The sequence below is a fragment of the Nomascus leucogenys genome, chromosome 5, assembly GCF_006542625.1.
Source record: "Nomascus leucogenys isolate Asia chromosome 5, Asia_NLE_v1, whole genome shotgun sequence".
Taxonomy (NCBI): domain Eukaryota; kingdom Metazoa; phylum Chordata; class Mammalia; order Primates; family Hylobatidae; genus Nomascus; species Nomascus leucogenys.
Window position 1 is genome coordinate 96,702,278 of NC_044385.1, and position 12,235 is coordinate 96,714,512.

Sequence of the window (12,235 nt, forward strand, 5' to 3'; positions counted from 1 at the left end):
AGAAATATATTAATAGTTATCTGCTGTTACTTTATTGATTTGGAAAAGAACAAAGATAACCTGTAAAGTTTCACAGTGAAGCTAGTAAAATGGAGGCATTATAATTATGTTTTAGTAAAACAGATACACAAACTGTAATTTTTATACACCATCTTTAGAAAATATGGAAATTTAGACATCCCCTTTCTTTATAAGTTAATACTGCACATATGAAATCATATTTGATGGGAATTTTTAGCACATTTTAATCTAATTAGCAGTATTTACAATTCTGTAATTCCTTTAACTACATAAGAGTATTTTTTCTTTTTTGAAGGCTAAGTGATTTTACACAGTTAACATTTTGCTGAGCAAGAACTATTCTAAAATGTTACTCCAAATTGCTTCCCTATAACTTCAGAGATTGGGGGCAGTTTCTGCCTGTAGATATGTTCAGGATTTAAGCCTGATAATCTTCCATGCATTGAAAGGATAAAAGACACTCTTGTGCAAATTAAAAAGAGTTTTCTATTGATACTGGAGATGTAATAGAAGAATGGAGTTATCTCATGTGAAGGTCAATCTTTCTCAATTCTATGAAGACATAAAATCTTATTTTAAAATAATAACAGTTACCTTTTCACTCAGCCTACATGGTCCATGAATTTCACCACAATTTGTTAAAATGTCACTCAATCAATTAACCATTCATTATCAAGCTCTAAGATTCTAAAGTGAAAAATGTACCTAATGACTATTTATAATTACATATATTAAGACCATTTATTAAGCTACATGCATGATGTCATGTCAAACAGTTCATATTTGACCACATCTGACTCTTAAACTAAAATTTGATTTTTAACACAAGTTTCTCAGGATTGTGAAGACTAATTTCATTCTAATCACAACGTTCATTGTTGAGTTAAAAATATGCTTATGTTTCATAATTTCAATAGAAAATTCATCAAAAACACTGCTGAGAGGGTTGTGATTTGTTGCTTACAAAGATAACATAAGAAGAAGGCCAGTAAATACTGTGTTTCAAGACGTATTTAATATATCCTTAAATGAAAGATCATATTCTGGAGAATGACTACGATTTAAGTAATTTTATATTAAGGAGCTACAATTTTCAACTTAGTAAATTTTTTTGCTCCAAAGCAAACCTCCAAAATTCTTTTGCTTTACATAGCTCCTTCAAAAACCGATACATAATTTGCATATTCTGATCAATAGGTGGCGCTTTTCCCCTTTCTGACAGTCTTGTTTTCAGAATCCTATTGGAGTCAAACTTATTAAGTGTTACAAATCTTCAATATTACCGATAGAATGCCAAATATTCTAACTAGTAATAGTTGATTTTTAACTTTTGCAAGCTTATAAGGTTTTAAATTATTGCCAGCTTTTAAAAACTATCCTTTGATACATCATCAAATTTTGTTACTAGTGATCATACTCAAAGAGAACTCTCAACTTTTGTCCTGTAGTGATATTCAGAAATTATCACTCAGTTTCTTTAATCTTTAAATTATTCCCTACTTATCCTGGTAGAAAACTTCTGGAAAGTAGCATTTTGGAATATCTGATATAGGGTCCCTTCAAATATTGATATCATGATAAATGTACTTTAAGATTTACAGGAAATTTATCAAAAATGAAACATGCATTTATATTATTGCAAAATGCCTTTAGAATACATATTTTAAAATAGTAAATGTAAGTAGAATATTTCAGCAAAAGAAAGCAGAATTTTGTATCTGGATTGCTTTTATGAGGATTTATTTATTTACCTTTTAGTTTAACTAAATCTGAGGATTACAAGCAATCAAAGATCTTTGTAAATGGTAGTTGATAGTATTGTAATTTGAAATATAGATGTATTTATAAAAATATTTTATTTAGAATAAATTTATCTAAATTTACACTAAAAAGACATGTCTATAAAATGTTTTCTTCTCACAAAAAGCAGGTAGTCACGTTAAACATATACTGTTTTTTAAGATAATGTACTATAGAAACATAGTCTCTGTTTTTGATTATTTAAAAGACGATTACAGCATGAATAGTGGTTTAAAATATAAGCAACATGATCACTTTCTAATTAAAATGACAGTTTGTATTTTAAAAATATATCTTTATTAAACACAAACATTTGACTACAACAAGGGCATTATTTTAACTTATAACAAAATTAGGATGCCTAGATCTTCACGTTTTATATCTATTTTTATGTGTCTCATCTTATTTCCCCCAGTTCCTTCACTACCTTTTCTTCCTCAGTTTGTTTGCTTAGGTATACACACACACACACACACACACACACACACACACACACGCATATATATGCAAGCTGTTTGGGGAAAGGAATATATGCATATATATTCTGATATGTATATATATATATATCAGAAACTCTTATGTTAGAAAATATTTTTTCAAGTGTATAACAAGTCAGAAAACTATGAAAAAATTACACAAATTCTTTATTCGAAATAGGACATTTCTTACATCATAAAGCCAAACAAATACATTATATGAATTGTATGACAAAATTTAAAAAGCTACATTTTTCAGAACATATGTTATTGCATTCTTCCAACCATAGCAAGAAAAATCAAATTTTACAACAAAAATTAGACTTATACAAGATTAGCTTAAATTTCCTCCTCCGAAGAAAAGCTATCATGTAAGTGACTGAACATTGTACTGTATTTTGGTATCTTCTCAGTGGTATTGATTCCCTCCTAAGCATGACCGTCCCTAGAAACCTATGAGCAGCTGTGAGTGAGGATCCAACCACTTCCTCTATCACTCACAATAATAGTGTTTGGTTACTCCAGAATTCCCTCACCTCTCTATGCTTCATCTCTTCTACTGCAAGGTAGACTTAAATAATATGAAGGAAGTTTATGTTTGCTTTCTCCTATAAATTAAAGATTTTTCCAGAAGAAATTATATTACGGAATTATTGATGTAAGAAGTTGCGTTGATATGAGATACTACCTTTTCATCATTTTAATTAAGTTTTCTATACTTTCAAGCTGTTTGGGGAGAGGAACATACTGCATTATTTTTTAATGCAAACCTTTGGGAGGTTCATGATACAGAGGCTAGACTTTAAAGAGCATTGCTCTTTATGTAATTCTGGGTTGTGCTTATATAGAGCTTGACATTATTAGATAATACTAAAGGATAAAATACAAATTCTATACCCTCCAAATTTAAAAGGATCACTGTAACTCTGATAAATGTCAAGTATCAATAGTACTATGCTCAAACAATCCTGAAGAGACAAAAACTGATATGATAGGCACAGCCCTGCATTATCGAGACAGCAATGATAAAGTACAACACTTAAGAGATTTTACTAACAGTTTAAGAGTTCTGGCACAGTATAGCCTGTGTATAATGAGGCTTCTAAACGTTCAGCTCACAGAACTAGCGTTTGCGGAGATAAAATACTTTACAAACTCTGTTTCATTAATCTTTACAATATCTCTGTGAAGAATTATGAGCACCAATCAACAGATTACAGAGTGACAGCAGTAAAATATTGGATGAATTGCCAATCCTCTCAAAGAGAGCCCTGAAGATTCTCCTTACAATGAAGTTATTTGTTTTCCTTCTAAGACCAAGTTAATGTGTTAAACCCTACAAAGATCCAATATGTTTTGCTTTGTTGGGAAGAAAAAAAGTGACTTCTTGATAGAGAAGGCCGAAATCACAACATTTTGAATTCAATAATAGGTTAAACTGATATTTCAATGCCAAATTACATGAATATACAAAAGCAAATCTTCTGAAAAACATACTGTGTATTATGTGACTCTTTTCAAGGCCTAGTCTAGTGTCCATATTAATGCCAGATAAGAATTTCAATCTTGCAGTAAATTAGTCTAATCATATTATTAAATAACCCATTCAAGTGATTTTAACAGCACATTGTTTTCATTGCATTATTAACAGCCCTTCAAAAGGCAGACAACATCATCACCATCAATAAATAGCTATTGCCCACTTACTGTGTATAGCTTGAATTTTTGAAAGATCATATTGTTTCCAATTTGTTAAGCTAATCTTTTATAGAATTTTTTCATGTTAACAAATGAAATTCATATCATATCCATATGGCAAAAATTAGTCCAGGGCTTCTAAAAAATTTAGAAACCATTTTAACAATTGAATTTTATAACGTATTCAATGGTTTATGAAAACGATGAATATAGAAAGGAAATTATAGAAGCAGTCAAGAGTTATGTAATAGCACCAATATCTGCTAAGTTGTAAAAGAGATATAAATTCTCCCATTTCTCCCCACCAATGTCCATACAATTAAAAGCATAATTTATTCTGCTCTGTGTATTGATTCTGCCAATTCTGTCCATTTACCACTGCTGCATCCCCCGGCCCCTGTAAACAGCATCACTGTGTACAGTTTTACAGGTTTTAATTGTACAACTCTTTAGGAGACCACACACTTTGCAGTCTATGAAAATGGCACCATCTAGAGGTGTGCAGTACACAAACTGCACAATCATACATACACACCAAGTCACCATCACCTCTCATCTGAACTACTCCAATAGTTTCTTATTTTATCTGCTGCCTCTGATCACTGTCTACTGATCCTTTAAAAATGTACTACACACCATGATATTTTTCTATGTAAAACCCTTCCATAGTTTTCCATTGCATTTCAAATACAATTAAAGTATCTTATCTTTTCAATAACTATTTTTCTACTTAAAGTTCACTTTTTATGGTTAACCCTTTCATCCAAAATAACTCAAATGACACCTCATCAAAGAAGCCTTCTCTGACCACCCATTTTAAATGAGCAACTTTATTTCCTTCTATCCCTTTATTCCATGTCTTGACAACTGATTAATTTTCTTCATGGCACTTCTTAAAATTGACAGCAAGTCTTATATTTGTTTACTTTTTTGTTATGAGTGAATGAATACAACATTTAAACTTATGAATAATAATTTTCGTGCTTTACCAACATATATCATAATTTTATTTTGCTGATTGATAAACTTTGTTTCAACTGAAGAAGATATTATATAATTGAATTATTATCATTATAAGGACTCGACAAATAAGAAAGTAAAACAGAATGATCAGATGAAAACATGTAGTAATGTAATTGCCCTTTCAATATACCATGAAGCATTCATTGATTTTCTCTAGGCTTCAGTTTTCTTATCTGCAAAACGAGGAAGTTAGAGTACATATTCACTATTTTTTCCACTTCTAAAACTCAATGATTCTATGATCTCAGGCAAATATTTTCACTTTTTGTAACCCAGTTTCCTCACAGATCTAATATAGATAACTGTTCTGCCACTCACATACCAATGGCAAAGAGAGAAACTGATAAAAGTAAAATGATTGGCATACACTAAATTGTCATAGAAGCATACTGGGCTACTAATGTTATTCTTCTGGATATGTACAAATCAAGCCACAGTGAAAGTCATTCCATTAATGTTAGTGAAACTCTCATTTGATTAGTCTATTAAAGTGTGGAGAATGTTTTCCTATTTACTACTTTTTATATAGCTTCCCACATCCTACGTACCACACAGTAAGTGTTATCCCCATGTGACAATTATAAAAAGTGAGGTTCAGAGATGTTAATTTCCTTCCTGAAGTCACCTACATCATAAGATTTTGGGTTGCAACTTTAACTCAAGAAGCTTTTGAGCCCATATCTACAAATCTTCCTATTATATTAATGTTAAACTTCTAAGCAGCAAAACAATTGATTCTTTCACGTGGCCATATTAAAAATACAGAAAAAGTATGGCCTTGTATCCTCAGCCTACAGGGAATGCATCAGTCCTTTATTATAGAGAACGCAGTGCTACTATGGTCTTACAAAATAAAGGTAACCATGTAATAAATCTTGAATACATGGCTGAATTTGGACCACAACGAGAGAGATGAATTTTTAAGGTAATTTATTTTTGAAAAACTATCAATTGCTGAAGTAGTCTTCATTTCAATAAAGTTACAGAATTATACTTAATATAAAAAATGCACATAGCATATTCTGCCAATTACTTAATCTCATTTTAAAAAATAGTTCTGTGTATTTGACACCTGTCGAAAACTTAGTTGACAGACTTCTTTATTCAATATATTACATCTTCTAAGAATCTAATCAATGTATCCAATTTACTATTCATAATTTGCATTGCATACTTATGGCTTTATTCCATATTTATCTTCCATTTTCTCATCACCAACTTCCAGTGTTCAATAGAACTATAAATGGGAAACATGTTATTACTCCAACTGTACATTTGTGTATACAACAATGAATTTATTAATTCACACTAAATTAGAAATAAAAAAACTAAGAAAATGTGTTAAATTTGAAACAATCAAATTGAAACGAAAGATGTATGTAGTTTTACTATAAATATTGTGCTAATAATTGTGCAAATTTGCCACAAAATGTGCCCTAAATAAGGAAAAGAGCCTTTATAATAATAAGAACTGACAAATACGGTTTCTTATAAGAGCCAGCTACAAAAACTGTGGGCTCCTATGCAAAATGAATATGCCTAGCTTCTTATTCAAAAAGCAGCAAGGATGTATCATTAAACATATGTATAAAACTTATTTTCTGGGGACGGGCACAGTGGCTCACGACTGTAATCCCAGCATTTTAGGAGGCTGAGGCAGGCGGATCACCTGAGGTCGGGAGTTAGAAACCAGCCTGACTGAAATGGAGAAACCCCTCTCTACTAAAAATACAAAATTAGCTGGGCATGGTGGTGCATGCTTGTAATCCCAGCTATTCGGGAGGCTGAGGCAGGAGAATTGTTTGAACCTAGGAGGTGGAGGTTGCAGTGAGCCGAGATCATGCCATTGCACTCCAGCATGGGCAACAAGAGCAAAACTTCATCTCAACATAAATAAATAAATCTTGTTTCCTCGCTGGGCGCGGTAGCTCATGCCTGTAATCCCAGCACTTTGAGAAGCCAAGGCAGATGGATCACTTGAGGTCAGGAGTTTGAGACCAGCCTGGCCAACATGGTGAAACCCTGTCTCTACTAAAAACACAAAAATGTATCCAGGCGTGGTAGCAGACTCCTGCAATCCCAGCTACTCGGGAGGTTGAGGCAGGAGAATCACTTGAACTAGGGAGGAGGAGGTTGCAGTGAGCCGAGATCGTGACACTGCACTTCAGCCTGGGCAACAGGAAGGAAACTTCATCTTTAAAACAAACAAACAAATAAACTTGTTTCCTTTCTTTTTCTCTCTCCCCTTTCCTCTTTCCTCCCTCTCTCAAACTGTCATGGTATTTTATTATTATTATTATTATTTGCTACTTAATCTAAAGAAAAAAGCAATTAAAAATTTAAATTATTAACATGGATTTTAACTTTCATCTTTATATTGTTCAATGACAGTTTAAAATGAAAATATCAGAGTATTTGTATGCTGAATTATTGAAATGACACAATTCTTTTTCTGAGTCCATGGCTGGAGGTTGTTGCCTCATAGTGAGCAAAAGAGACAAACACAAGCCAGATTCAAGAGGGTTTTAAAGAGAAAGAGAGGCTCTTCCCAGATAAAGAACCAGAAAGTACTACTGGCATGGATATATTCCCTAGGTGGTTGCAGATGTGCATAGGCCCATGGGCCCATGCCATAAAACATCCAGCCTTAAATATCCTCCCACCAGTCGCTGGTCTCATCAGCTTTGCCTAGGCTCAGAAATAAATCTGAGGGTGTAGAACCAGCCCTTTTCTCTTCCCACAGGTCTGCCGCCTCAACCTAGGGCAGACAGGCAAGCCTAAAGCATCTTTCAAATTCTGAGCTGTAAGTGACCCATTAAATTGGTTGGTCTAGGAAAGAGGCCAGTCCTTGCCCTGACATGGCTTCCAGGCAGACCACCAGATACACCGCCGTGCTGCCAGCCTGGAGGGGTGGCCACGGCCCTTCCCCAAGCATCCTGATGCAGCCTGGCTCACGTGCCTGACCTGGACCCTCACTATGCCCACCCTCAGATAACTTGAAGGAAAAGGGCACACCTAGTAGTTCTGGGGTGGAGACAGGGAGAGGGAGGAGGCTGGTCAGGGTTTTCATTCTAGGCGGGGAATAAGCAAGAGACAAAGGACCCATCTCTGGAAGTGGGAAAGAGGCCGATTGTACCTCAGTAGAGGCTCTGATGCCCCTCCCTGTTGCTCTTTCATCCTGCTCCATGTACAAAGCACAAATTCAAAGAGAAAAATGTTAAGCATTTCAAGACATGACTAGAGAGCATAAAACAACAAGTGTGAATCTCTTTTTAGTGATTGTACTGTTGTTTAATGCCCATGAAGTAGTCTTGCAGTCACTATTCTAGGTAGGTAGATACTATTATCCCCCATAGAACCAGGGAAAGCATGACACAGAAAGGCTTAGTAACTGACTCAGGGTCCCACCACTAGTAGCCAGTGATCTTAGAAGATTATTTTCATCTTAAGTATGAACAATAACTATGCACTTGAATTATTACATTATTTAGCCTAAATATATTTAACGAATCTTTTTCAATCTGTAGTATATTACATGGGCACACACATAGTAATATATGTAAATATGTATACATACAGTCAAACTGTTTTCTCCTTGAGTATAAATTTATATGCAAATATGGCCATATATTGCCTGCAAATACAGAAATATGTGTATGCTTATATAAACACTTTTTACACACACACACACACAGATATGAATTTGCTGGCTAATTTTGAAGTCAATTTAAATTTTATTCTTGTCTGTTTTATTTTTAATAAGTTAACTGGAAATATTATTTAGAAGTTTCAGAAAAGAATATTTTATTTCAAAGAAGCCATTTTATTTTAATGCTTTATCAATACTCATACTTTTCTATTGCAACTAAATAATATAATAATTAAATTTAAAGTTTTATATGTTTAACAATGTAAGCTTCTGTTATTTTTCTCCCTGATAATTTAATATTACATAATTTTCACACTGCTATTTTTCAGGAGCTGGTAAAATTTGGACATACGTATGTTGTTAAAATATATCTAATCTCACCAAAGTTATAGAATGCATATATTCATTTTATAAATTTAAAAATTCTTAACAGATCTACATGATAAGGAAGTCATATAAAATATTATTTTAGTTATGGTTCATACTTGGAACATAATTCAATGATACATATTTTAATAGCTTTTTTACCAGGATAAAAATCAAGCCTTCAAAGAAAAAGATCCAATGATTTAAGATTTAAGAACGGCAATTTATATTATTATACCTAAAAGGCACACTTGGAAACCTATGAAACTGTAGAAAATCCACACTTGGATGTGGAATGAATTAAAGTAGTGTCTCTAGTGTGAGAACTGATTTTCATAATAGCTGGAGGCACAAAAACCATATTTAATATTTCTGTAAAAAACAACTCCACCACCAACATGTAGTTTTTGCTTTTCTGCAACATTGCCATCATCTACTAAACATGTCCTGCCATAGATTTGTTGTTGCAGTTCTCAGTTAAGTATACGTTTTATTTTTGTAAATGAATTGTTTTGGGGGAATTCCTAATGGAATTCAGACTTGTACTGAATAACATATCTGAGAATCTGTGTTATTTCTACATTACAATACATACTGTCATGTCTAATTGCTTAATTATATTCTGACAGAACAGAACGCAGAGAGGGACAAGACCTGTTCAGCACAACCCTGCTAATGTCAGGAATCTCGTTTAGAAGTTAACATAATCCTTCAATTCTTCAAGAGTGAAGAGTGTTCTGCTGATAAAGACTAAAGAAAATTTAATATAATTTGCATGTGGATATGTGTTGCTGATATAGGACATTTGCCGAAAAGAAAAATGATTAAAATGTTAGAAGTCCCATTTTTCAAGGAGAAAGAAAATGCATGAGTTTCAGGCTAAACAAAGTAATTCTGTCATTCTACTGTATGCGTTTCAATTATAAAAATGCAGACAAATTTGATCATGTTTACAAACTGACGTCAGGTGTCTTGAGGAAATGATACAAATAGAATTAAAATTTAATAAAAGATAGTACTAAAACAAATAGCTAATTTGGGAGGAATAAATCAACAAATCACTAGGAAACTACTACATTTTAAAATAATTTGAGGTTCTGTTCATTTTTGTCTTCAATGTTACAATGACGCATATATTTGAAATATCTTTGTGGTTTTTTCTCGCCCCTGCTTAAACTTTGAAAATCTCTATCAGTCAAGAAATTCATCTCTTGCTAGTTGCTATAGTCACCTGTTTTGATGGATAATACCCTATGTCATTTGCTACCCAGCCTTTGCAACTTTAGTCTCCTTCTAATTCTTCCAAGTTTTCTTTAATACTCGTGTCAAGAATATCTTCAACGTAGGAATGTAGTTACAATCTTTGGCAAGTACTTTGTCGGAAATAATTTGCCTGATTTTCTGTGAGAAAAAGTGGTAGTGAGGACAAATGCTTAGTCTCCAGATTGAAAAAAATGTCCATGCTTACCAGGGATGAGTTTGTGAATATGTGGCCATCTTCTTTTATTTTTCTGAAGCTATCCTTACATACAAAAGACAAAAAGCTACCTTTAGGATTACCAAGAGATGAACTAGCACTTTACTAATGTTATTTATTCTCCCTATAACACACTGTGATGTAGGTATCATTATTATCCCCATTGTACACATGCAAACACAGCTTTAAACAGCTTAAGCTAAGTGTCCAAGGATGCATAGCTGCTAAGTGAAGAAGCAAGAGCTAAAATCAAGATGTGTCTGATTTCCAAATGCCTGATTTCAAAATTCACTTTTAAACCGTTTAGTGCTTTATCATTTCTCTTTATCCTCTACCATTCTGCTTCTCTTCTAGACAGATTTATAACAGCCATTTTAGGTAGATACCATTTTAGGTAAATACTCATTTCTTCTCGGGTGATTTTTCTTCCTTACATTTTTTTTTTTAACCTGGATTTCTCACCCTCCGTTATTCCAAATGATAAATATTTCTTTAACTCCATATACATTTCTCTTCATAAATAAAGGTATCACCTTTATCCTGTTCTTTTCACTGCCATATAGTGTCACATGTAAAGAACACATGTATAAGAACGCACACACGATCACACACAAGAATGCCTGTATAAAATATGCACGTACTTATGTTTTTTTTTACTTTTTTTGTATATTTTATACTTATGTACGTAAGTATATGTATGCTTACTTATACATGCATACACAGTAGAAAGCCCTTAAAACAAAAGTTGTGTTTGTTTTTACATTTTGAATCATTGCTGATTACCAATGTGACCTGTATCCCTGAGAATATTTCGACTTTTGTCTGTTTTTAATCTGTGTATTCTCTGTTTCAGAATTAGTAGTGAAAACTATTGAATATTTGCTATTATTTCTACAGTGGCAAATAATTAAATAAAATATTAGTGGCCTTTAACAGTAAAGGGAATTTGCCAAAACTCAATTATTTGACAAAAATTTTCAATAGTCACAAAAATCCTGTTTAATTAATTTTGGATTCTAAAGTGTATCCTTTTTATTTACAAACGAATATTTATTAAATCAATGACATGGGTTCAACTTTATTAAAACATGGGTAAAGCTATCTTTAACCTAGAAAACCCCATTTTAGAAGACCCAAAACATGTGGTACAACAATGATGCTTGAATTGTAAGTATATTTATGAATACCATGTGCTTTTATATCTCTCTATAAATGGAATTATTTGAAAAGTTTTATAAACTGCTTTTACCATTGTGTATATCTTAGTTCTCTTATCATCTCTGCTGAAAGAAATTAGCCTATATTAATCAAATGAATTTTTTCTCAAAAGTAAAATGATGCATATTTTTGAATTATTAATATGTTTCTTAGAAAATATGGTTGCGTCATCTCACTTGGTAAGATTAGGACAAAGCTATCACTACTAATTCTGATGTTTCAGCAATAAGTTTAGCAGCTAATTGCACAACCAGCTTTTCTAATTCACCAGTGTTGAACAATTGAAAGAACAACGTTTTATACTTTTTAAGCTTTCTAAAAAGATATTTATGGCATTGATAGATTTATGAGTGCTATTATTTAATATTAAGGTTTGGAGCTACTATAGGGCTATTGGCTCTAAATCTTTACTGATATTTTTAAATATAAATATTTCCCGGTTCAGTAAGAAGAAAATATATTTTCCTTTACCTTAAGTCACATTTTGTCTTGATGAAGGTGTTCTTC